This window comes from Mobula hypostoma, chromosome 27, assembly GCF_963921235.1.
Source record: "Mobula hypostoma chromosome 27, sMobHyp1.1, whole genome shotgun sequence".
NCBI classification, from domain to species: Eukaryota; Metazoa; Chordata; class Chondrichthyes; order Myliobatiformes; family Myliobatidae; genus Mobula; species Mobula hypostoma.
This window is the reverse complement of record NC_086123.1, coordinates 37,035,358-37,061,976: the sequence shown is the minus strand read 5'-3', so window position 1 is coordinate 37,061,976 and position 26,619 is coordinate 37,035,358. Positions and strand designations below refer to the sequence as shown.

Sequence of the window (26,619 nt, the reverse complement as noted above, 5' to 3'; positions counted from 1 at the left end):
AATCAAATATCGCTGTGATGATTGTACGTTCTAGTATCAGTTGTTTGGCGACAATAAAGTATATAGTGCTCCCTAACACAGGCAGATGGGCCTTGCTTGCTGAGCAGGGACAGTTGGGTAGAATGGCCTGTTTCCACAGCGTGTGACTCTAACTTGACCAGAAGTTGTATGCCGGAGTGTATAACACCCTCAGAGTCCTAGAGCCCTGTAAAGGAGGAACACAGTCCAGTAGAAGGGTGCGGCAGCTGGAGGGGTGTGGGATCACAGAGATCAGTGGAATAGGCAATGACAGTCAACAAAGGCAAGGATTTGTGAAGAACACGCACTGCACCTACCATCAATCCCTGCTCTCCATTGCCCTAGGTTGAATGGGAGCCTGTTGCCTAGGTTACACAGATGGTAGGTGTGTATCCGATGGTAGGCTCCAGCAGAAGGCAAACAATGGATGCAAGTAGCCAGCAGCTGTCTGTTTGAACAACCCATTCAAAAGACAGCACAGATGGATTAATTATTCAATGCTTTCAGCTCGCACTCCTCATTCACCGTGACACTAATTACGGCGATTTTTTTCTCCCTCTCTTCAATGCAGGGTCCGCCCTGGGTCCTGACGCACACAACTCAAAGCAGTGTACCCTAATTTTGTGTGTGTGTGTTTTGCACTTCTTCAATGAAAAGGAGCGAGTGGAAGAAGAGTGCACAGCGCACACATACGGACAGAGGGCTGGCGAAACACGGGCGCTGTTCCTACGGCACACCATTCAAACAGTCCCGTCAGTCTCGTTACCAGTGGTGCCCAATCGCACCATTGCAACTCTGCACATATCCGCCACTTCATATGTTACACCCGGAGTCTTCAACACATCAGATGCCAGATCTCCGGCTCCCATCTCAGCTCTAGCCAAGCTTCGTCTTGTGCTCCGACCGAAGGAAGCTTCCCGTTGGGTCTGAAGCATCGGTGGTACCGTCACGTATTTTCCAAGGAAGGGAGAGCGTTTAACAACAGAATAACCCCGAGCAGCCTGAATTCGTCTGAGGTTATCTGACCGGTAAGAGGCAATTCTCTCTCTATTTGTTGAAATTGTACACTCTTAATGAGGCTTGAGGGGTATGTATATTTTACAACCTACCGTTTGTGAAGCTCGATCTTGTGTGCATGTGTGTGTGTGGTAATTTTGTGCAAAGGCGAGGGTTCTATCAGTCCTGACAATTGTATTAATCCAGTGAGTCCTGGAAATTCTGCAAAGACTGGACGGCAGTCCGAAGGTTATTATATAAAGCACTGTGAGCAATGCGGAGGAGATAGCATTAATTTTTTACCATGTCTCCAGATTGCAGATATAACCGCCACGTGAATGGGTAGGGTGCATGTATCGAATTAAAACGCAGATTGCAAATCATCTTGACAATTTGTTTTATTTTATTCAGTTATGTTTCTGTACAGCGCTGAAAGGTAAATTTGATTAATTTAAAAACTTAAAACAAACATCCGGGGAGCGCTATCGCCTCGGATACATTAGTGACATTATTTGCGTAAGTAATTTTACCGGAGAATGTGAAGGTTGTGTTTGCTGTTTTACCCCGTTTGGAATAAGGCATTATTGCCACGGTTTGAGTGCACGCCCTGATGGGGGTGTAATAAACACCATTTTTTAAAATCGTGCCAAAAGATTAGCCATTAAATGTGTGCAGTGGTGACCATGAAGTGAACCGATTAATGGGCTGATAACATGACGGGGAGACCAGAGGACAGGAATCGTGAAGTGAATGGAGGTCCCACGGGGCTGCTCCCGATTCGAATTGTTTCTCTATTTGTTAGTTGCAAAGTAAATTCCAAAGCCACAGTCGGACCTGCCTCGTCGGTCCATTTTCCTCTTGCGAGTCTATAGGTACATCATGTTGGCGAAATATTGGCTAAGGTCGAACTTATGCCGCTTGGAAGCTCTTTAGAAGATATTTTCTGAAACCTATTGTATTTATGTTTTAACCTATTTCCTCAGTAATAGTGGAAAATCATTTCTATGTAAGGCAGTGTGAGAGGGGAAGTTAAGGAAATACTCTGAATTGTCTAAAACACCAGAGATTCTGCAGATGCTGAAAATTCAGAGTAACACACACACCCATATAGAATGCTGGAGGAACTCAGCAGATCAGACAGCATCAGGAATAAAGTGTCGACGTGTCGGAATTGTCTTGTTCTGAAAATAGTGTAACAATAGCGCAGGCAAATAACGGGCTGGTGTTGACGGGTGCCTGCGTTTGAGTGCAACTTGCAAATTTCCGAGGAGTTACCCCGAGAGAGGAACGGGCGTCGAGTGGAGAGAAAAGGTAGGGGAGTGGCCTGCTGTAGAGAGATGTCTTCGGGGGTGGAGTGGGGTGCAACGCAAGGGTGGGGAGGATTTGGGGGAAAGCGTCTGCATGCCTGAAGAATAGAGTGCTGCCGATAGCGAGCAGAAAGAGAGTGCCGCTTTTATGGACTAAATTCTATAGATGATGATATAAACGATTACAGTTGGAATATGAAATCCAGCTCATTATTGTCCACACGAACTACCTGCTTGTTATTGGGCAATTCACGTGAAATATGTAATTACTGTTCAAACCATGTCCTGCTACTCTTCCGTTGTGCAAACCTCGTGAATATGCCATGTTGGATTGCAAGTTGGGGATGTCAGGGTAAATTATGTGCTGAAATTAATTGCAGAATCTTTAATGTTCCGAGTTGCCTGTTGCGATTTATCTGAAAATGTGGCACATCAGTGGCGAACTCACCAGCGTTCCCAATGCTCCTTTTCAAGCCGCTCTTCAGCCTTGCAAAAAAAGACCCGAGCCTCCTTTTTTTTCCATGGGTCTCATTCCGCGGGGGGGGGGGGGTTGCATCAGGCATGCAGTGAAATGCCTGCAAAAACTGCATTGCAGAAGGCCGATCTTCACTACAGGCACGGAAAACGTGCCTCTGGAGAACGTGTTGAGTAAAACAGCAACACTAATGTCTTATGTCAGACCCTGTTTAACAATGGGTTGTGGGTCAATCAACAATGGCACTCACTGGTCCGCGTATCTCCGAATGGATCAGTGCTCGGTGTCTGTATTCCGGTACTCTTCAACTCTTTAAGGTAGACCAACACGTGTCGACTTGTGGATCTGCACCTGTGATTGTTAACACTTGAATTCCCAGTGCTGCTCTTCACCGCAGTGAATTCGATGTTGAGAGCAGGCAGTTGCTGAGGAGTCACTAAGATTCACTTTGGCTGCTGTCCAGGAAGAGCAAAGACGCGGACTTGGACTGTATCAAAGTTCAAAAGAAATTTATTATCAAAATGCAACCACCAGATTCATTTTCTTGTCGGCATCACAGTAAAATCAATGGCTGTGTGTGTGGAGGTTTTTCAATGTGTAGAAGACGACAAACGGCAAAAACAAAACATAATAAATAATGGAGAATGAGTTTGGAGTCTTTGAAAGTGAGTCCATCAGTTGTACAATCAGCTCAGTGAGGAGAGTCTGTACAGTACACCAACATGGGAAAGCTTGAGGAACTGGGGGTGCAGGACGACTGGTGCAGAATGATGCTGCCTGGCACTCTGGCTGGCTCCTTGAACAAAGCTGGGACAGCTGTGGGAAGTGTGGTGTTTTGTTAAGGGAATGAACTGTCCTGTTTCCTGAACCATTCATTTGTGCGACAGCAAGCAAAAATGAAATTGTGATGCCTCTTCTGTGTGGATAGCCAGACTGGTTTGGTCAGGTTTGTAAAACAAGGATCGGGGCTCTCTGAAATAGTGTGATTATCTGCAGTATCGCCCCTCTAACTGTGAATCTTGTGTTGCTTCACATGGGGTTCATATTTCTGAGACAATTACATCAAGGCATGTCGTTAAATGTTGAGATTCTCTATTATTATCAACAGAGCTTTTTGCCCAGGTGTTTGGAAACAATCCATGCTAAATAGAAATTGGACATGTATTTGAGGGATAAAGTAGTAGTCTTGTGTGGCTGGCCTAATGTGTCTTTGACAGAATAGGCAGGGTCTGGAGAAACCCCTCTGACAGTCATAGAGCACAGCCCCTTTGGACCATCTAATCTGTGCTGAGTTGTTATTCTACCTAGTCCCATCGACCTGCACCTGGAACATTGGCCACCATATCCCTCCCATCCATTTACTTACCCAAACTTCTCTTAAATGTTGCAAACAAATCTGCATCCACCATTTCTGCTGGCAGCGTGTCCTACACAAGCACAACCCTCTGAGTGAAAAAGTTCCTCCTCAGGTTCCATGTAAATATTTCACCTTTCACCTTTATGTCCTGTGGTTGTCGTCTCACCCAACTTCAGTGGAAAAAGCCTGCTTGCATTTACCCTCTCTACACTCATAATTTTGCATACTTCTCCTGCACTCTTGGAAATAAATTCCTAAACTATTCAACCTTTTTCTATATTTCTGGTTAAGTTCTGACAGCATCCTGATAAATGTTCTCCATACTATATCTTTTCTGTTGGTACGTGACCAGACCTCCACATAATACAACAAATTTGGCTCCAGCAATGGCTTATACAACTCCAACATAGGACCCCAACTCCTGAACTCAATATTATGAAGACCAATGTGCCAAAAGCTTTCGTCATCTGTGAAGCCTCTTTCAAGGAATTATAGATATGTATTCCTGGGTCCCTCCATTCTACCACATTCCTCAGTGTCTTACCATTCACTCTGTCAAACCGTGTTTTTTCCAGGAGGGGGAAGTGTGCGTGAAGAAGCAGAATGCAGTGGTGATCGGGGATTCTGTTGTTGAGGAGTAGGCACCAGGTTCTGTGGATGTGAAAGAGACACCCAGATGGTATGTTGCTTCCCAGATACCAGGGTCAGGAATGCCTTGGATAGGGTCCACGGCATTCTACAGGGGGAGGGGGAGCAGCCAGGAGTCTTAGTACATATTGACACCAACGACATATGTAGGAAAAGTGAGGAGGTCCTGAAGGGAGAATTTAGGGAGCTGAGTAGAAAGCTGAAAAGCAGGACCCCCAGGGTAGTATTCTCTGGATTGCTGCCTGTGCCACATGCCAGTGAGAGTAAGAATAGGATGATTTGGCAGGTGATTGCATGGCTGAGAAACTGGTGCAGGGAGCAAGGTTTCAGATTTCTGGATTTTTGGGATATCTTCTGGGGATGGTTTGACCTGTACAAAATGGAAGGGTTACACTTGAACCCAAGGGGTGAGCAATATCCTTGCAGTTAAGTTTGCTGGAGCTGTTGGGGAGGGTTTAAGCTAATTTGGCAGGGCGATGGGAACCAGAGTGGGGCTGAGGATGAGGCAGATGGTATACACACAGAGCAGTGAGACCGTCAGGGAGGACGGGCAGCTGATAGGGCAAAATTGTAGCTAATGGAATGAGTTGCAGTGTAACATGGGGACAAAATCGTAAAGTGTGACGAATACAGGAGTGAAGGTGTTATATTTGAATGCACGCAGTATATGGAATAAGGCAGATAAACTTGCACTGCAGTTAGAGATGAGCAAGTATGACGTGGGTATTATTGAGTGTGGCTGAAGGAAGATTATATTTTTAAACATCCAAGGATACACATTGTATCGAAAGCACAGGCAGGTAGATGGGGTGGTGTGGCTCTGTTGGTTTTAAAAAAATGAAATCAAATCCTTTAGAATTAGGTGAGATAGGATCAGAGGATGTCAAATCCTTGTAGGTAGAGTTAAGAAACTGCAAGGGTTAGAAAGACCCGGATGGGAGTCACATACAGGCCTCTGAACAGATAGAGAAACAGATAATGGGAGATAGAAAAGGCATGTAATAAGACAATGCTACGATAGTCATGGGGGATTTCAATATGCAGGTGGATTGGGAAAAGCAGATTGATGCTGGATCATGAGAGGGCATTTTGAGAATGCCTACAAGGTGGCTTTTTAAAGCAACTTGTAACCGCAGTAGGAGAAAGGCAACTCTGGATTGGGTGTTGTGAAGCAGATTTGATTAGAAAGCTTAATGTAAAGGAACCTTAGGAGGCAGTGATCATAATCTGATAGAACCCACCCTGCCGTTTTGAGTGGGAGAAGCTAAAGTCAGATGTATCAGTATTGCAATGGAGTAAAGAGGATTACAGGGGCATGAGGGAGGAGCTGGCCAAAGTTGATTGGAAGGGGACACTAGCAGGGATGACAGCAGAATGGCAATGTCTAGATTTTCTAAGAACAATCCGGAAGGCTCAGGATAGATTCTTTCCAAAGAGGAAGTATTCTAAAGGCAGGATGACACACCCGTGGCTGACGAGGGAAGTTGAAGACAACATAAAGGTGAAAGAAGGCATATAAAAGAGCAAAAATTAGTGGGAAGAATAAGGGGATTTTTTTCCCCTTATTATGTATTGCAATCTACAGCTGCTGCAAAGACCACAAGTTTCAATACATGTGCCAGTGATGTTAAATCTGATTCTGATTAGGAAGCTTTTAAAAACCAACAGAAGGCAACTAAAAAAGCCACAAGGAGGGAGAAGATTAAATATGAAGGTAAGCTAGCTGATAAGATTAAAGAGGATTCCAAAAGTTTTTTCAGATATATAAACCGTAAAAGAGACGAGAGTAGATATCGGACTGCTGGAAAATGATGCTGAAAAGGTAGTAATGGAGGGACAAGGAAATGGCGGATGAACTGAGTAAGTATTTTGCATCATTCTCCACTTGGAAGACACGTACGCTGGATGTTTGAGAGCGTCGGGGGGCAGGAGTGAGACCCATTGCTATTATTGGGGAGAAGGTACTTGGGAAGACAAAAGGTCTGAAGGTAAATATGTCACCCAGACCAGATGGACTACACTTCAGTGTACTAAAAGAGGTAGCTGAGGTGATTGTGGAGGCATTAGTAATTATCTTTCAAGAATCACTAGATTCTGACATGGTTCCGGAGAACTGGAAAATATCACCCCACTCTTCAAGAAAGGAGAGAGACAGAAGAAATGAAATTATAGGTCGGTTAGTCTGAACTCATTGGTTGGGAAAATGTTGGAGTCGATTGTTAAGGCTTGGGTTTTGGATAAAATATGCAATTTCCGCATGGGAAAATCTTGCCTGGCAAGTCTGTTGGAATTCTTTGAAGAAATAACAAGCAGGATAGACAAAGGAGAATTGATGTTGTGTCCTTGGATTTTCAGAAGGCCTTTGCCAAGGTGCCACACATGATGCTGCTTAACAAGTCTATGGTACTACAGGAAAGATTCCAGCATGGATAGAGCATTGGCTGATTGGCAGGGGTCAGGAAGCCTGTTTTGGTTAGCTGCCGGTGACTAGTGGTATCCTGCTGGGAATGGTGTTGGGACCGCTTCTTTTTACTATATATATCATATCAATGATTTGGATGATGGAATTGATGGTTTTACAGGTGATATGAAGATAGGTGGAGGGGCAGGCAGTGTTGAGGAAGCACTGAGGCTGCAGAAGAACTTTGACAGATGGGAGAACAGGCAAGGAAGTGGCAGATGGAATATAGTGTCAGGGAATGGACTTTATCACTTTGGTGGAAGAAATATTTTGTCCCCATATTTTCTAAATGAGGTGAAAATTCAAAAATCCAAAGTGCAAAGGGACTTTGGAGTCCTTGTGCAGGATTCCCTAAAGGTTAATTTTCAGATTAAGTTGTTGGTGAGGAAGGCAAATATGTTGTTAGCTTTTATTTTGAGAGGACTGGAACGTAAGAACAAGGATTTAATGTTGAGGTTTCTTAAGGCACTGGTGAGGCCTCACTTGGAGTATTGTGAGCAGGTTTGGGCTTCCTATCTAAGAAAGGATGTGTTGACATTGGAGAGGGTTCAGAGGAGGTTCACAAGAATGATTTTGCAAATGAAAAGCGAGGAGCGTTAGATGACTCCGGGTCTGTACTTGATGGGATTTAGAAGGGGGGTGGAAATCGCATTGAAACCTGTTGAATGTTGGAAGGCCTCGATAGAGTGGATTTGGAGAGGACATTTCTGATAGTGGAGGAGTCTAGGACTAGAGGGTACAGCCTCAGAATAGAGGGACATCAATTTAGAATGGAGATGAGGAATTTCTTTTTTAGCCCACAGGTGGTGAATCTGTGGAATTCATTGACACAGCCTCTGTGGAATCCAGGTCATTGGGTGTATTTAAGGCAGAAGTTGATGGGGTGAAAGGTTACGAGGAAAAGGCAGGAGAATGCGGATGAGAGGGAAAATGGATCAGCCATGATGAAATGGCGGAACGCTCAATGGGATGAATGACCTAATTATGGTGTTACGGCCTTATGATCCAGATTGTTGATATAGATGACAACCTACGTTGATCCCTGTGGCACACCACCAGTTGCAGGCCTCCACTAACTACCACTCTGACTTCTCCCACAAAGCCAATGTTGAATTCAATTTACTTCCTCATCTTTTAGTGTGTACCTCTCAGCAGCACCAGACAAGACTATGCTTGCTGTGCAGCTCACACACTGAAATGAGGTTCCCTTTCTTTTCCCAGTCACACTTGGCTGATTAAACAGGGAAGGGACTTTATCACAAAAAAATTACCTTGTGGCTTAGTTGTGGTAAAATGTCCCAGACTATTATGCAGCAGCAGACATCAAATAAAATTTAATACCAAACAACGTAGGTGATGTTAATGCAGATAACTATAAAAGTTAGTTAAAGGTCTTAAGGAACAGTTTAAAACAGGGAGTCTTGGGGGGGGGGGAATTCTGGCACATCATGCAGCACACCAAATAATAAAAGATGTTGCTATAATTTATACTTTGAAAGGTTTACGCTGATACAGTGGTAGGGACCCGGGTTCAATTCCACTGCTGTCTGTAAGTACGTTCTCCCCGTGACCAGATGTTCATGTATCCCACAACATTCAAAAGGTGTAAGGGTAGTAGGTTAATTGGTCAAATGGGTGTAGTTGAGGATTGGTTGCATATTGGGCCAGAAAAGCCTTGTGCCGTGCAGTATCTCTAAAACAAAATGTAGAGCTGTTGTCTTTTGGGGGGGGGGGGAAACAAGGCTTGGGGCTGCCTGAACTTTGCCTGTCTTCCCTTGATGATGAGTGATTGAGTGGGGGGGGGAATGTCATCTCCCAAAATGGCATTATTGTGAGGGTTCCCAGGGAGAGGGGTGGTGGAAACAGGTACAGATATCAAGAAACTGGAGCAAGACCTTTTCAGAAATGAAAGCAAGAATTAATTTAAACATTGAAGTGCAGGTAGAAATCTAGAGCAACTTCAGTCTGTTAGCATAATAGGAGACTTCAGTTTGAGGAATGACAGATATTTGCTCAGTAAGGGTATCGGGGGACATGGCCAAAACGCAGGGAAATACAGTTGAAGTGAGGACTATAGTTGGATGGTGGAGCATACCCAAGCGATTGCACATCTGCTATCCCTGTCTTCCTAACTTTGGATTCACCTTCACATGTACACGCCTGTGATCTCAGTTGCCCTTATCCAGAGAATTTCTTACCGAATAGTCTCTAATTTGCTTGGCTCCATTGAATGGGTTGAGTCTCTTGCCAGGCAAGGTGCTCCTTCGAAGTTTGCCTCTTTGTTGAGCACATGAGCAGCTTTGTGCCTGAACCATGTTAAGTCAGCTGTGATTTGTGGACTATACTGACCACCATGCCCATTCTGGGAAGAGGGGAAAGGTCAGCAAGTGACGTTACTGCTCCTTGACGTCTAATGGCAAGTTGAGAAATGGATGCCATTCATTCCTCATTCCTGCTTTACTGCTCAGTAACATTCCAAAGACATATGGGTTAGTAGGTTAATTAGTTACATGGGTGTAATTGGGTGTCACAAGCCAGTGAGGTTGGAAGGACCTGTTACCATGCTATATCTCTAAATAAAAAGATCATGGCTGACCTTTTACCTGAGTGGTATTATCTTGTTGTAGTCACATAATGGCTTGATTATTTTAATATCCAAACATCTCTGGATCTGTCTTGTATGAACTTGTCAATTGAATATGCAGAACCCTTTTGGGTTTAAAAATTCCAAAGGTTTACCACTGCCCAAGTGAAGAAGTTTCTTTATATCTCAGTCTGGATTGTCTGATTCCTTTTATTTTGAGACTGTGACCAGCGCCTCTAGATATCCCAGGGGAAAAATCATCCTTGCATCTTCTTGTCAAGCTTCTGTAGAATTTTGCATTTTCAATGAAATCTCGCATTACTCCAAATAAGTACAAATCTTCTCTATTGAGTTCCTCTTCACTGTCTTTGCATCACATTAGGCACTTGGGGGTTATGGAAAATGGAGCTGAGACCAAGATCTTACTGGATGAGAGAGTAGACGTGGGGCTTATTATTTCTAATGTTCTTCTTCTCCCCCTTCACCTTACACGTGTATGGTTGTACTCTCAATAGCCACTTTATTAGGTACTCTTGCTCTTAAATCAAATCAAAATCAATTCACATTTAATTGTCATTCAAACCATACATGGATACAGCCAAATGAGACAGTTTCTCTGGGACCAAGGTGCAAAAACATAGACGCGCATTCAAAATAATGGGAAAGGTGAAAAAAATATTTAGTCACATAAGAAAACACACTTTTAGTCCAAGACCCTGAGTGACAAGGCCCGCAAATTGATGGTTCCCTGCAGCCTAGCCTGTAATTCCACCGATCCAACACTGGAGGGCAGCACCGAAGGGCAGGGCGAGGCCACCCCCACCTGATCCCGGACACCACACAACAACACAAGCCCGAGGATGGGGGCTGAGTCCTCTCTACAACCAAGGTGACACTGCTGCCTCATCGCCTATCTCACCACCGAACAAGGGAAGCAGACGTGGCAATCAATGTCCAACAGTCATAGATAGTCATAGTCATACTTCATTGATCCCGGGGCAAATTGGTCTTCGTTACAGTCGCACCATAAATAATAAATAGTAATAGAACCATAAATAGTTAAATAGTAATATGTAAAATACGCCAGTAAATTATGAAGTAAGTCCAGGACCAGCCTATTGGCTCAGGGTGTCTGACCCTCCAAGGGAGGAGTTGTAAAGTTTGATGGCCACAGGCAGGAATGACTTCCTATGACGCTCAGTGTTGCATCTCGGTGGAATGAGTCTCTGGCTGAATGTACTCCTGTGCCCACCCAGTACCTTATGTGGTGGATGGGAGACATTGTCCAAGATGGCATGCAACTTAGACAGCATCCTCTTTTCAGACACCACCGTGAGAGACTCCAGTTCCATCCCCACAACATCACTGGCCTTACGAATGAGTTTGTTGATTCTGTTGGTGTCTGCTACCCTCAGCCTGCTGCCCCAGCACACAACAGCAAACATGATAGCACTGGCCACCACAGACTCGTAGAACATTCTCAGCATCGTCTGGCAGATGTTAAAGGACCTCAGTCTCCTCAGGAAATAGAGACGGCTCTGACCCTTCTTGTAGACAGCCTCAGTGTTCTTTGACCAGTCCAGTTTATTGTCAATTCGTATCTCCAGGTATTTGTAATCCTCCACCATGTCCACACTGACCCCCTGGATGGAAACAGGGGTCACTGGTACCTTAGCTATCCTCAGGTCTACCACCAGCTCCTTAGTCTTTTTCACATTAAGCTGCAGATAATTCTGCTCACACCATGTGACAAAGTTTCCTACCGTAGTCCTGTACTCAGCCTCATCTCCCTTGCTGATGCATCCAACTATGGCAGAGTCATCAGAAAACTTCTGAAGATGACAAGACTCTGTGCAGTAGTTGAAGTTCGAGGTGTAAATGGTGAAGAGAAAGGGAGACAAGACAGTCCCCTGTGGAGCCCCAGCGCTGCTGATCACTCTGTCGGACACACAGTGTTGCAAGCACACGTACTGTGGTCTGCCAGTCAGGTAATCAAGAATCCATGATACCAGGGAAGCATCCACCTGCATCGCTGTCAGCTTCTCCCCCAGCACAGCAGGGCGGATGGTGTTGAACGCACTGGAGAAGTCAGAAAACATGACCCTCACAGTGCTCGCTGGCTTGTCCAGGTGGGCGTAGACACGGTTCAGCAGGTAGATGATGGCATCTCAACTCCTAGTTGGGGCTGGTAGGCGAACTGGAGGGGACCTAAGTGTGGCCTGACCATAGGCCGGAGCAGCTCCAGAACAAGTCTCTCCAGGGTCTTCATGATGTGGGAGGTCAATGCCACCGGTCTGTAGTCATTGAGGCCGCTGGGGCGCGGCATCTTCGGCACAGGGACGAGGCAGGATGTCTTCCACAGCACAGGAACCCTCCGGAGCCTCAGGCTCAGGTTGAATACATAGCGAAGTACTCCACATAGCTGAGAGGCACAGGCTTTGAGCACCGGTACTGACACCATCCGGTCCTGCAGCCTTGCTTGGGTGCAGGGTTTTGCGATCGCTAAAAAAACTTCTAAGACAGTCACTCATCATTTCACTACACACCGCCTTCAGGCCAACTCGAAGGCACCAACTAATCAATCAATCATGTGGCAGCAACTGAATACATAAAAGCATGCTGACATGGTCAAGAGGTTCATTTGTTATCTGGAGCAAACACCAGGACAGGGAAGAAATATGTTCTAAGTGACTTTGACCATGGAATGCTGGTTGGTTTGGGTATCTCAGAAACTGTGTATCTCTTGTAATTTTTTCACATTCTCCTTTGAGTTTACAGAGAATGGAGTGAAAACAAGAAGCATCCAGTGAGTGTCAGTTCTGTGGGTGATAATGCCTTGTTAATGAGAGAGGTCAGAGGAGAATGGCCAGACTGGTACAAGCTGACGGGAAGGTGACAGTAACTCAGATAACCACACGTTACCACAGTGGTGTACAGAGAGCATCTCTGAATGCACGTCGCACCTTGAAGTGGATGGCCTTCAGCAGCAGAAAACCACGACCATACATTCCGTGGCCACTTTATTAGATACAGAAGTACCTAACAAACTGGCCACTGAGTGATTATCACATGCATTTCCCTAGACATGGTACCAGTGCCAGTGAGAGTGCCTGCATCCTTCAGCACTGTCAATTCAAATTAAGTGGAAAGGGAGTTGATTAGGAGCAATAAGATGTATTAATAGAAGTGGCAAAGGCTTTAGAAACTTTAAAACTCACGAGTGAGGAAAGAGGAGTGGCAGTGAAATGTGAGTAAATTAGAGTGACCAAACAGTAGCAAATTTCTACAGATATACGGTGGGGAGCATTCTGTCTGCTATAGAGGCACAAATGCACAGGATCAGAAAAGCTGCAGGAAGTTGTAAACTCAGCCAGCTCCATCATGGGCACCAGCCTCCCCAGCATTCAGGACATCTTCAAAAATCGATGCTTCAGGAAGGTGACATCCATCATTAGGGACCCCCATCACCCTCTTCTCATTACTACCATCAGGGAGGACGTGCACTCTCAATGTTTTAAGACAGCTTCTTTCCCTCTGTCATCTCATTTTTGAATAAACATTGAATCCATGAACACTACCTCAATATTTTACTCCTTTTGTGCTATTTATGTTTTAATGTAACAGTATTTTTTTATGTATTGCACTGTGCTGCTGCAAAACAGCTAAATTCATGTCATGTTACTGATAATATATCTGATTCTTACATTACCGCTCAGTGGAAGAATGAGTTCAGAGCTGTGCTGGTGGAGGAACCAGTTGGGACAATAACTGGATATTATGGTTCAGAATTTATCATTGAAAAGTGTGCGGTAGGAGAGATTAGGAGGAGGTGGGAGAGAAGAAGCTAATAGTGTTGTAATTACAGTAAAACTCCAATAAACTGGCACCTTTGGGACTTTGGAGTCAAACTGATGGATTTTCTGAACAATTGAATGTTATTACACTCCAGCCCACTTATTTCACATTTTTTACATGTTAAACAGTGGTATAATGTTTCCTGCAAACCTGGTGAGTTCAAAGGCACTCTTGCCACAAATCTACCCACCTCCCTGATTTCTGGCTGTCTTGCTGCGCAGCAAACCCTTCTCTCCAGCTGTTTCAGCTGGATACCCAACGGAAACACAGAGGAATAATGAGTGAGCCAGATGCCAGAATGTCAGGATTTCTAAACAATCAGATGTCAGATTATTGGCTTTACAAAGTACAAGTTTGATAAATTGGTCTAAAATCGCAGAAAATTGAGGCCCAGATGTTTGCAGCATATAGGATTAAAGGGTGAGGGTAATGAGCAAAGAGATGTGTTTTCAACATGTGCTAAAACTGGAAGCAAAGCAGAAGCACTGGGAAGTGGTGAACCCTGAATTCAAACTGACAGGACAAGACATGTGGATACATACAAACCAGGACTGGCAGCAAAATCGTTCTCATTCAATTTCAGGAACTTGGCGAGCAGTAGGATGGCAGTAATCCTGATTATTGACAGTTGTGAAGTGTGGATACAGTAACATTCCTTCCATGTTATAAGTGGGATGGTGGGATTTGGCTATGTTATGAGGCCAGGTAAGTGGTTTATTCTGCATTTCTGCTTCTGCTTATTAGCTGCTGAAACCCTCATCCAGATCTTGTTACATCCTTGACATTCCTGTCGGCTCCCTTTTCCCCACCACCCCTCCCCCTCCCAATAATGTTGAGGTTATCCAAAACACTAATCCCCACGTCTCAACTAGTAGCAAGCTCAGCTAATCCTTGTGCTAGCTGACTTGCACTGACTGTATTTAAGCAATGCATCAAGTCTTGAGTTTCTTTCCAATTTTCTTCAAGCTCCTGTCTCTCCCTCATTTTCAGTCTCTTAAACACAAGAAACTAGGGACCAGACTGGATTACCGGGTGCCACAATTGTGCCCCATTGTTCAGTAGTGACTGATCTGTTCCAGCCTTGGCTGCTAGTTTCCAATATCCCTCAATTCCTCATCTTTTGGAGATTTATCTACCTCTTCTATAAATCTTGTTTTTCATTCAAGGCTAAGCTTCTTTGACACATCACTAAACATAGTGTTAAAAGTATCCTGACTGGTTAGATCATGGTCTGATACAACAGTTTACGTGCACAGGTTGCCGAGAGTAGCACTCAATCCAATACTTTATTGGCACATCCCTCACCCACCATCAGCACTATCTACATGAGGTGCTGCCTCAACAAGGCAGTATCCATCGTCAAAGATCCCCACTATCCTGTCCATCATCTTACAATTACCATTAGGCAGAGGTACAGAAGTCCCACACCAAATTCAAGAACAACTACTTCCCTTTAGTTGTTCAGCTCTTGAACCAATTTACACGGCCCTAATCTCTATCTCAGTATAGCAACATTATGACCACTTTGACTGCTATACACTAGAGTGGCCTTTATTTTTGTTCTAATTGTGATGTTTCTTGTGCAATTTGTTTTTCTTGTGAATGTACCTGTGATGCTGTTGGTAGTAAGGTTTCTCATTGCTCCTGTGCATACATGTAACTTGCATATATGACAGACTGCACGTTGACTTTGAAGTACCTCTAATGCTCTCATGTCCACAGTTCTCCTGGCTAGAGAATACCAGTGTTCTAGAAGAAATTCCTGAATATCTGTTTTAATTACACCCTCTTATTTGAGACTCAAGCATCAATGGAACTCCTCAACATCTCCTTTCATGCAAATCTGGGATCCCGCAGGCTTCAGTAAGATCACCAACCCCTATTCTAAAACATCAAAAAATACAGACCCAAAGCCCACAATCTTCCTTGATCTCTGCATTCCAATTTCTTCCCTCTAGTCCTCACCAGATTCGTTTACTGTACAACTGTACCTTCAGCTCCAGAAACCCCAAATTCTGGAATTCCTGACCCATTCATCTAAATTTTATTGAAGTACAGAAGATAATGTAGGCAACTGAGAGGATAGAACAAAGTGGGTCTGAGCCAGATTAGCAACACAACTCAAAGTTGCTGGTGAACACAGCAGGCCAGGCAGCATCTCTAGGAAGAGGTACAGTCGACGTTTCAGGCCGAGACCCTTAGTCCTGACGAAGGGTCTCGGCCCGAAACGTCGACTGTTCCTATTCCTAGAGATGCTGCCTGGCCTGCTGTGTTCACCAGCAACTTTGAGTTGTGTTGCTTGAATTTCCAGCATCTGCAGAATTCCTGGTGTCTGAGTCAGAATAGGTTGCTTTTGATTACCTCTGTAGGCATTGGTTTTATTTTCATGTGCACAGAGACATTGTAGAAAAACATGTTATGCCTTCCATAAGTACCTGGAGACAGTGAAAAGGAAAGAACGTTGAAGATGATGTTGTAGTTACTGAGAAAACACAGTGCAAGTCGACAAAGTTCAAGGTTCATGATGAGCTCAAGAATTTATCTTTAGTGTTTTGTCCTTGGGTCTGTTTTCAGTTTTGGATCGTCTGCCTAATGGGAGAAGGGAAATGAATGGGTGGGTGAGGCCCTTGATTATATTCACTGCTCTCCTGAAGCAGCGGAGGGGAGACTGGTTTGTGGGATGGAGGTGATTCGGAGAATGTGCAATGCCATAGTGCAGATCAAAGTTTAAAGCAAATTTATTATCAAAGTACAATATGCAACCCTGAGATTAATTTTCTTGCAGGTATTCACAGTAGTTATAAAAACATAATGAAAAACAACATACAAACAAAACAGATAAGCAACCAATGTACATAAGAAGACAAACTGTACAATTACAAAAATATATATAAGTAAAATTGAGAATATGAATTGGAGAATCCTTGAAAGTGAGTCTGTAGGTTGTGGAATCTGTTGGAGTTGAGGTGAGTGAAGTAATCCATGCTGGTTCAGGAGCCTGATGTTTGGGGGTATTAACTGTTCCTGAACATGGTGGTGTGGGACATAAGACTCCTGTACCTCCTGCCCGATCGCAGCAGTGAGAAGAGAGCAGGGGTGAAATTATCACCCTCTTTTCCATACAGAAGTTTCAGTGCTGCCCAGAACTGGCAATCAAGGAAGGCAGATTGTAATATTTTCTCACCAGTATATTTTGACATGAAAATCTCAGAAGTGTAAGCCAACTCAGCAGAGTGCGTGAAGCCTTATGACCTTGTGTGGCTTGTGGGGAGCCATCACAGAGATGTGCACCACTCAAATCTGTCAAGCAACATTTGCGATGAGCTTTATATAAATTGAAGTAGAGGGGGATAAAAAGAAATGCAGGCATTTCAATTTGCATACCATTAAAATGGCTCAAAATACTTTGTACAGATTAATTACTTTCTGAAATGCTGTGATTGTTGTAATGGTGGCAAGTGCAAGGGCCATTCTGCAGAAAAATCCCATAAATAGCACCAAAATAGTTTCCAATGGGTGAATTATTTACTTTCGGTACTGGGATGAGTAGTACTCATGGCTAAAAGACAGAGTGCCGCAGTAGTGGCTTGGTACCTGTGATTTACTCATGAGGAAGGTTTCTATTGACATATAGAGAGTGTCAGAGGGAGGGGATGTGCTGTTTGGCTCGTTTCTCAATGTCAGCTAAACAGAAAAGCTCAACATTGGCTTCAGGAAAGGGGGGAAGGGGAAGGGGGAAAGACAGCTTCAAGTTCCTAGGAGTGAACATCACCAAAAGTCTGTCATGATCCAACCCCATAGACACCATGATCCAGCACCTCGGCCTCCTCTGGAGGCTTAGATGCTCACCAGTTTTTAACAATACACCGTATGCCCAGGTGTAACATGGCTTAGTGTGGCAACTGCTCTGCCTGTGACCACAAGAGAGCTCAGCGCATCCCACAAGTCAGCCTTGCCTCCATGGGCTCTGTGTACACTTCCTGATGCCTTGGTAAAGCCGCCAACATGATTCAAGACCCCACCTACCATGGATGTGTACTCTTCTTCCCATCAGGTAGAAGATACAAAAGTCTGAAAGCATGTGCCATCAGGTATCATAGTGCTGCCCCCTAGTACAACAACATGGACTCTCGACATCACTATCTACTTCAGCATGGCCTTCCATCTTAATTATTTATTACTGAGATACAGCGTGGACTAGGCCTTTCCGGCCCTCGAGCCACGCTGCCCAGCAATTCCCGATTAACCCCTGGCCTAATCACAGGACAATTTACAATGACCAATTAGCCCACCTACTGTGGGAGGAAACCCACGCGGTGATGGGGACTACGTACAAAGTCCGTACAGGCAGTGGTGGGGATTGAACCCAGGTCGCCTGTATTGTAAAGCGTCGTGCTGACCTCTACGCTACCACACTGCTTGCACTGCACTGCACTTCCTCTGTAACTGTAGCACTTTGTTCTGCATTCTGTTATTGTTTTTCCCTCGTACTACTGATGTGATGAAATGATCTGTGTGGATAGCATGCAGATCAGTTTGTCCATGGTTTCAGAGTAGGTGAGAATGATAAACCAATATATACTATGCTGGGCTGTCACCATTAACAGCAGAGTAGGAAGGACTGGTTGTCCACCCACACGTGGCTAGAAGCAAACTTGGTAGGTCAGGTGGTACCTGTGACAGTGATGTTTCGGGTCGAGACCCTTCACTGTACTCTCCAGCAGTTTTTAATCTCCAGATTCCAGTACCCAAAGTCTCTTGTGTTCCTGTTCTTCATCTCTCAGTCTTCCTTTACAATCCCCCCACCCTAATATTACAGATAGTTATCTCTGTAAATCAATAATGGGAAGACATATTATTCATTGAGTGTTGGTATTGGCTTCAGTTAATCCTGATAACTGAAGCAGAATACTGTGGTTCAAGTCCCAGTCCAGAAGCAACTAGGCTGATACCTCAGTTGTAGCACTGAGGGACAATCTAAGATGCACCCTTCCCAATGACATGTTAAGTTGACCCTCAGCCCCCTCGACTCGAGTACACATGAGGGTTCTGCACCATTAGGCAGAGGGTAGTGGAGGCAGAGACTCCCAGACGTTTTAGGTGCACTGTGGCTTTGCTGTTCTGATGATAACAGAGGAGGAGTTATCCTGGGTGTGGGGGGGGCTATCCCAGCTGATGCTTATATTTTTGCCAATAGAAGAACAACAATATTACAATTATGCTTTTGAGAACATTGGTTGTTGTCCATTGTGTCCAACAATGACAGAAAACCTGTGGGGGAGAGTTTGTAAAGTGGAAAAGCCTTTGCACTGAGGCAGCTCCACTTTCTCTCTGGGTCCAGTGGTACGAACAAGCGTCACAAACTGGGTGCATCCGTTGTTGCAGTGGATAGCCGTAATTTCTCCTGTGGGTTGCATACTGCCTTCCTTGGCATCAGATCTCATCTGCTCAGTCCGCCGGAGCTGACTTTACCTGCTAGGATAGGCATACCGTGCTCTAATTGGTTATGGTGCTTCCCGTTTCTGTACTTGTGACTACACATCAAAAAAGCTTGAGTTAGTTTCCCTGTTCTCTCTGTAACTATGTGGGTTTCCCCCTGGTGCTCCGATTTCCTGTCATCCCAAAGAAATGCTGGTTGTTAATTGGCTGTTTAAGTCACGCGCTGCTGTACAGCGCCAGCTTTAGGACTTGGGGTTCAATTCGTGCTGCAGTCTGTCAGGAGTTAGTACGTTTTCCCTTTTCCCTGTGACAGTATGGCTTTTCTCCGGGTACTCCGGTTTCTTCCCACATTCCAAAGACATGCGAGTTAGGGTTAGTAAATTGTAGACATGCTATTTTTTTTGAAATATGGCAACACTTGTGGGCTGCCCCAGTATCCAGATCGTGTCGATCGTTGATGCTAACTATGTGTTTCACTGTATGTTTCGATGTACTAATGAGAAATAAAGCTAATCTCAATCTGAAATGGTACCGGCTGCAGTCTCTGAGAACCAACAGAGACCAGGGGAGCCTGTGTTGTAAGAAAAGTTTGAGAACTTCAAGCTCATTCATTGAACAAGAATTTGGTAAATGCAATGTAACTTGGGAAAGAAAAGACACACAGTTTTGTGGGATAAAAAGAGCAGAGTTCTTTTGAATCGAGAGGTTGGGTAATGTTGATGTTCATACTGACATGGGTGTCCATGTACACCAATCACTAAAAGCTAACGTGTAGTTCAGCAGCAGTCAGGGTGGTAAATGACTCATTGGTCCTATGACAAGAGGCTTTGAATACAAGATTCATATTGTCGCTGCAGTTGTATAGGCAGCTGTGAGATACAGGGCAGAGGGGAAATACTTCAGCGTTCCATTTTGCTCTCCTTGGGAGGGTGTGAAGATTCACTTCTGGTTCCAAGGTCAGTGAATTTTGTGAGAAAGGTTTGACTAATATTTACTATTTTAGAAGGGAGTAGACCTCTTGCTTGACTCGATAGGCTGGCTAAAAGGAGGATATTTCACGAAGATGAGCAGAATTTCCTTCCCTCAGAGGGTGGCAAATCTTAGAAATTCACTTATTTTGGAGGGGTGTAGAGACTCTGGCATTGAATTTATTCAGAACAAAGATCAATGCGTTCCTGAATATCAAGAGATAACGGGACAGAGTAATACCTGGCCTCTTGTTACCACCATCAGAGATGAAGTACAGGAGCCTGAAGACCACACTTAACGATTAAGGCTTCTTCCCCTCTGCCTTCACATTTCTGAATGGTCCAGGAACACTAACTTGCTATTCCTTTCCACTCTGTATTTTGTAATATATAGTAATTTTCTGTCTTTTTACTGTACTGCTGCCAAACAACGAAATATAACGTATCAGTGATATTAAACCTGATTCTTTATTCTTAAATGGCTTTATGGTGGACTGTGATATTGATAAACAGTGGAGCAAATCAAAGGACGAAGTGGTCTCCCCTCGGTCTTCCTCCCAGCTTCCTCTGTACCTTAGTGTCAGGCAGGCATTTGTGCTTCTGACAGTCACAATGGTTCAGTTAAATAAATAAAAATAAGAAATTTGGATGGGTGATAGAGAGAAAATGGGAAGAAAATGCTAGTAGAGGAATATTATTGAGTCTTCCTTGAAGCCCTGCTGTTGTTGCGACTGGCACTGGGCCAACTTGCTGGCCTCGGTCTGCAGAACTGCTGGAGCACACATCAGATCAGTACAAGGCACAACCCATAATCCAATTTGCCTGGAAATGAAATGAAATTACCACCTTCTGACTTGGATTATCCTGGCCTGTGCCAGGCTTCAGTCAACTGTAAATGGAAATAATTGGTTAATTATGGTGCTGTTAAGTCTCTGAAAAGAAGTTTAAAAGATTTTTTTTTCAAATTTAGCTTCTTTGTGGGGGGGGGGCGAGGGGGAAAGTGGGGAAGTAAAATAGGACAGTGGTGATAGACAAGTGGTATTTGATGCCTGGCTGGAAATGGGCAACAATTTCACACTGGCTGGAGTTTGTGGGTTATGGAAGGTCGGTCACGAGGGAGAGAAGTGGCTCTCCTCCCACTGTGCTAAACGTTCATTCCCTGTACCACAGTGTATACCATCTGCACGCCTGGGCTACACTGGTGCCTCTCAGATCTGTGACCTCTACCGTCAAGAAGGGTGAGAACAGAGGTGAATGAGCTGCCAGAAGAAGTGGCTGAGGCAGGAACTTTAGCAACATTTGAAAGGCGTTTGAACAAGAATGTGGTTTGGAAAGGTTCCCAGCCTGGGGTCAACAGTTAATGGTAAGGCTCCAAGGCATTAAAAAGGTTGAGAACCCTGGCTAAAAGAAATGGCCTAAATGTGGGCAAATGGGACTAGCTTAGATGGCAGAAAGAAATATTAGCTTTATTTGTCACGTGTACATTGAAATGTGTTTGTTTCAAATCAGCAAGGATTGTGCTGGGCACAATTATGCACAGATGTTAACACGTTTCTAGAACCAGCGTATCACACCCACCATTCACTGGCCATAAATATACATCCTTGGAATGTGGGAGTCACGGGGAGAACTTGCAAACTCCTTATAGACAGCCATTGAGCAGCTGGGCCAAAGGACACTACGTGCAAAGGAACACCTCTCCGTGCGGTTTCCTCTCCAAGTCGTACAATAACCAGAGCAGCAGGCAATCTGCCCGGGGGAAGGGCAGCCGCTGTGGGAAGAAAGAAATTATTGTCATTTCAGATCAACCGCTGAATCAGGACTGGAAATATCCAGGGTTGAAAACATTGCCGTTCTTGGGTCTAAAGTCGGGAACGTTTACTTACCTTCACCAGAAAGATAATGACAGCCCCAGAAGGTGCATCACCGCTATGCAAAATCTGTCCCTCAGCTTGGGCCGACAGTGCTGCAATCACACCCTACTGATTTTCCTTTCATTGGTAGCTAAATGATATGAGTACAGATTTTTGTTTTAAACATGCACAACCTGCAAGCAGCCGACTCGAGAGAAGTTGCTGACTCTCTTGTGCTGTTCTTTCCGGTGAAGCGCCTCAGTAGGTTTTGGCCTGACTGCTTCAGGACAATTAGGAAGTCTACCGCAATATCTGGTGTCAGCAATGACAAGTTCGTGACAAGTTAATGTGAGATTTGCATATCTTTGGCAGTCAGGTTCAAAAGAATGTGACAAAGGTTGTAGCAAGCCAGAGAGATGATGGGTGAAGCTAAGCCTCGTTTTAAAAGTCTTTACAGAACTAAACAATTATTTGTGCTGAGGTGTACTGTCATTATAGCTTGTATTGCTTGACCAGAAGACAGTGTACAGAGTGAATATAGTGTCTTCCTCCCATATTGTAATGAATGATGTATTTGTGTTTAGATTTAGTTTGGAGATCACCAAAACAGATGACGTACTGTATGCATTGGTAAACTGCATGTGGTGAGTTTTGGGGATTTCCAGTCTGTTGGCTAGTCTTGCATTGTTTTCAGAATGGTGTGCTGTACTTCCACACCTCCTTAAGAAATGGAGGTCGGAGAAACCTTGCAACCATGTGATCATGCTCCACCATTCCTTGGGTTTATGGCTGATCTTCACCTCCAGCCCATCTTCCCATAAATTCCACAAAATATAGGAGCAGAATTAAGCCATTTGGCCCATCAAGTCTGATCCACCATTTCATCACAACTGATCCAATCTTCCTCTCAGTCCCAATCTCCTGCCCTGCCCCTTCATGCTCTGATCAATCAAGAATCTATCAACCTCTGCCTTAAATATACATAAAGACTTGACCTCCACAGCTGCCACGTGGGCAACAAACTCCACAGTTTCACCATTCTCCGGCTAAAGAAATTCCTCCTCATCTCCGTTCTAAAAGGACACTCCTCTATTCTGAGGCTGTGTCCTCTGGTCTTGGATTTTCCCACCATAGTGTATTCACTGTGTATTCACTCTGTCAATGCCTTTCACTATTCGATAGGTCTCAATGAGGTCACCCCTCATTCTTCTGAATTCTAGTGAATACCGGCCCAGAACCATCAAACACTCCTCATATGACAAGCCATTCAATCCTGGAATAATTTTCATGAACCTCCTTTGAACCCTCACCAGTGTCAACACATCCTGTCTAAGATAAGGGGCCCAAAACTACTCATCATACTCCAAGTGAGGCCTCACCAGTGCCTTACAAAGTCTCAACATTACATCCTTGTTTTTATATTCCAGTCCTCTTGAAATGAATGCTAACATTGCATTTGCCTTCCTCACCACAGACTCAAACTGCAAATTAACTTTTAGGGAATCCTGCACAAGGATTCCCAAGTCACTTTGCTCTTCAGTTTTTTGTATTTTCTCACCATTTAGAAAATCCTTTCATCTCTTCTACCAAAGTGCATGACCGTGTACTTCCCAGCACTGTATTCCACCTGCCACTTCTTTGCCCATTCTCCTAATCTGTCTAAGTCCTTATGTAACCTCTCTACTTTTTCAAAACTACTTGTCCCTCCACCTATCTTCATATTGTCTGAAAATTCCAACTTGGCTACATTCAAAACATTAAATATCTATGAAATATATGCCTCATTGATATTGGGTCAGTGCACTTTTAAGGATTGTCACATTCTGTGTTGCAATGTTTGGGGAGAGGTTTTCTAGCAAGCTTGTTTCTGTAGCATACAGCAGAGGGAACAATACTTGCTCATCTCTTTTCCTCCTGGTACCCTGCTGAATTTCTATTTTACATATTTTGTACAATAACATCAACCTCCACAGCCCTATGGAGACACCCAAAGACCTTCAGCCTCTGAGCAAAGGGACTCATTTTCAGGATGTCCAGACCCTTTCCCAAAAGCTCGGCTTCCTGATTCCGGCCCGAGGGAAAACTGCAGGAAGTTCTCCTGTCAACCCCCTCACATTCTGACATGTTTCAATGAAACCACTTGTCAGTCTTCTGAACTGCAGGTCAATCCTCCAAAGCTCCCAGGGCCAGAGGGGTGAAAGGGACAGAGCTTGTTGTGGAAAATATTGGGACCATGTTCACAGGTCTCATAGCAGATTCTGGATGCTCACAGGGCAGAAAGCTCGAACTTTTTTCTTTAAAGACAGCAATGCACTTTCAAGACACACCAGAGCTTGTGCCCACCAAAGGGCAGGCAGGATGGAGAGGCACTTAGTGAAGATTGGGCACTGATGGAAGGGTGAAAAAACCAAGGTAAAGATGAAGATCCGCTTTAGCTTATGTACATTGAAACAGCCAGTGAAATGCGTCATTTGTGTCAATGACCACACACTCTGACATGTGCTGGGGGCAGCCTGCAAATGTCGCCAGGTTTCTGGGGCCAACATAGCATGCCCACAACTTGCTAACCCTAACCCGTATTTCCTTTGGAATGTGGGAGGAAACCAGAGCACCTGGAGGAAACCCACACGGTCATGGGGAGAACGTGCAGACTCCTTTCAGACAGTGGTGGAACTGAGCCCAGGTCGCCGATGCTGTAGTAGTGTTATGCTAACCACTGGGCTACAGTGCCTCCAACTGGTATAGCATGGTGCCCCGCACAGCCATGAGATTCAGCAGGCAATCTGTTTCTGTCGAGGAAACGGGTATAGGCTGGATGATGGTGTGAGATCCTTCACATTTCATCTAAGGCATAAGAGCCTCTCAATACCTTTTCAAAAGGAAATCCCTGCAGAAGTGTGGTTCTGCAACTGTGCCAGCCTGCTCTAGAGTGGCACATAAACTTTGGAAACGTTGCAATACCCAGTCTGCAGTACTCAATGTTGGCCATGCCCCTCGCTCAGCCTTCTGAACTACCCCACAATCACTGTGGTAAGGAAAGGAAGGTGCTGGAAAGGGGCTAGTATCATCATGAGGGATCCCCCTTCCACCCTCCTCATGGACCATTTGTCCCACTCCCATCAGGGAGGAGGTTATGTAGCATCCACGCTGGGAGCACCAGACTCAAAAACAGTTACTTTCCCCAAGCAGTAAGGCTGATCAACACCTCCGCCCACGAACCCACCCCTCCACACCCCAACCATCACTACTTTATCATTTCCTGTCAGAATCACCTTATGTACAGACACTCCTGTGCCTAACATCACTTTATGGACATACAATCAGATATGTTTGTAAGCTACCTTATTTATCATTTTTTAAAGCATAATTGTGTTCTTTATCTTTTGTGTTTTTTGTTTGTGCAGCATCGGATCAGGAATACCAATTATTTTGTTCTACTTTACACATGTGTACTGGAAATGACATTAAACAATCTTGCATCTTACACAATCTTGTGTATTTATAGAGTGGGGTGAAAGTGGTTATAAATTTCACAGTCTATTCAAACAGAAACAGGTCATTGATTCCAACCAATGTAATGCTAGATTTTTTTGAATCACACTTCGTGTGTTTTGTGTATCTGTATTCCATGCATCCTTCTTGGATATTCTCCAAAGAGAAAGTGGCTATTTCTTTGAAAGATTGATTACCTTCTATCTGCTGGCAAGCTAATGCGGATGATGTCCCCTCCACAAGTTTAATATAAGCGCCTTGACGATGTCCACCTTGCCTTTCAGCGTCCTGGCCACGCAACACTGAGCAGCTGCACCCTGTGGAAATGTATGACAGATGGTGCCAGAATCCATGAAGGTGAGCGACTCCACTTGGGGGAATGTTACTGAGTGGGTGGAGAGGGGGTGAGGGAGAGAAAGCTATTAAAACAAAAAAAAGTTAATTAAAGCTTGCATCATTTAGCCAGGAGCTGGATGAACAGAGTCTCAGAGCAAAGAACTGAGGATAGAAAATCCCTGAGCATGCCTGTAACTGCTATTTAATAATTGGCCTCTGTATACAAAGCTTGCTAAAGCCACCAGCCCTGGGTAGTGGGTAAAATGGGCGAATATTACAGTTCAGACTAAGATGGGCATGAGGTGAATGAACACTGGACGCCAGATGAGGAGAAACTGAAAACATCCATAGTCCTTTATAACATAGACCATTCAGCCCATTGACCCTGCTAGCTCCAAGAGTGATCCCACTGATTTCCCCTGTAATGCATTCTTATCAGTTCCTCTCAGACACTACAGACTGAGGGCAATTTACAGTGGCCAGTTAACCTGCCGGTGAACGTGTCTTTGGGACTTGGGAGGAAATCAGAGGATGGGTGAACAGTGAACCAGGTTCACTGAGAGAAGATAAAAAGTCTGGCAGCACCCTGCAGAGTTGGGATCAAACCCGGGTTACTGCAGCTGAGGTAGCAGCCCTACTGGAACTCAGACAGTATGACATCAACAAAGTGGAATATCAGGCTTCAGTCTTCCAATTCCTGTTGAAACAGAGGATAACAGCAATTCTTGCCAATGAAATCACTCAACATGAGCCCTTTTTGGTCTTAAATAAAGGTTCAAAGATTAATTTATTATCAAAACATATATCCATACACAACTCTGAAATTTGTC

The 26,619-nt window shown here is 44.4% G+C and overlaps 1 protein-coding gene across 1 annotated transcript in view; it reads left to right on the top strand.

The window, feature by feature from the left end:
• The first annotated feature begins 445 nt into the window (after positions 1-445).
• kctd10 (potassium channel tetramerization domain containing 10) overlaps positions 446-26,619 on the top strand; it is a 228,585-nt gene continuing 202,411 nt past the window's right edge. The window contains exons 1-2 of the mRNA XM_063034491.1: positions 446-1,046; positions 25,738-25,810. The gene's annotated coding sequence lies outside the window, so the exon portion shown is untranslated. The remainder of the gene's footprint in view (positions 1,047-25,737; positions 25,811-26,619) is intronic.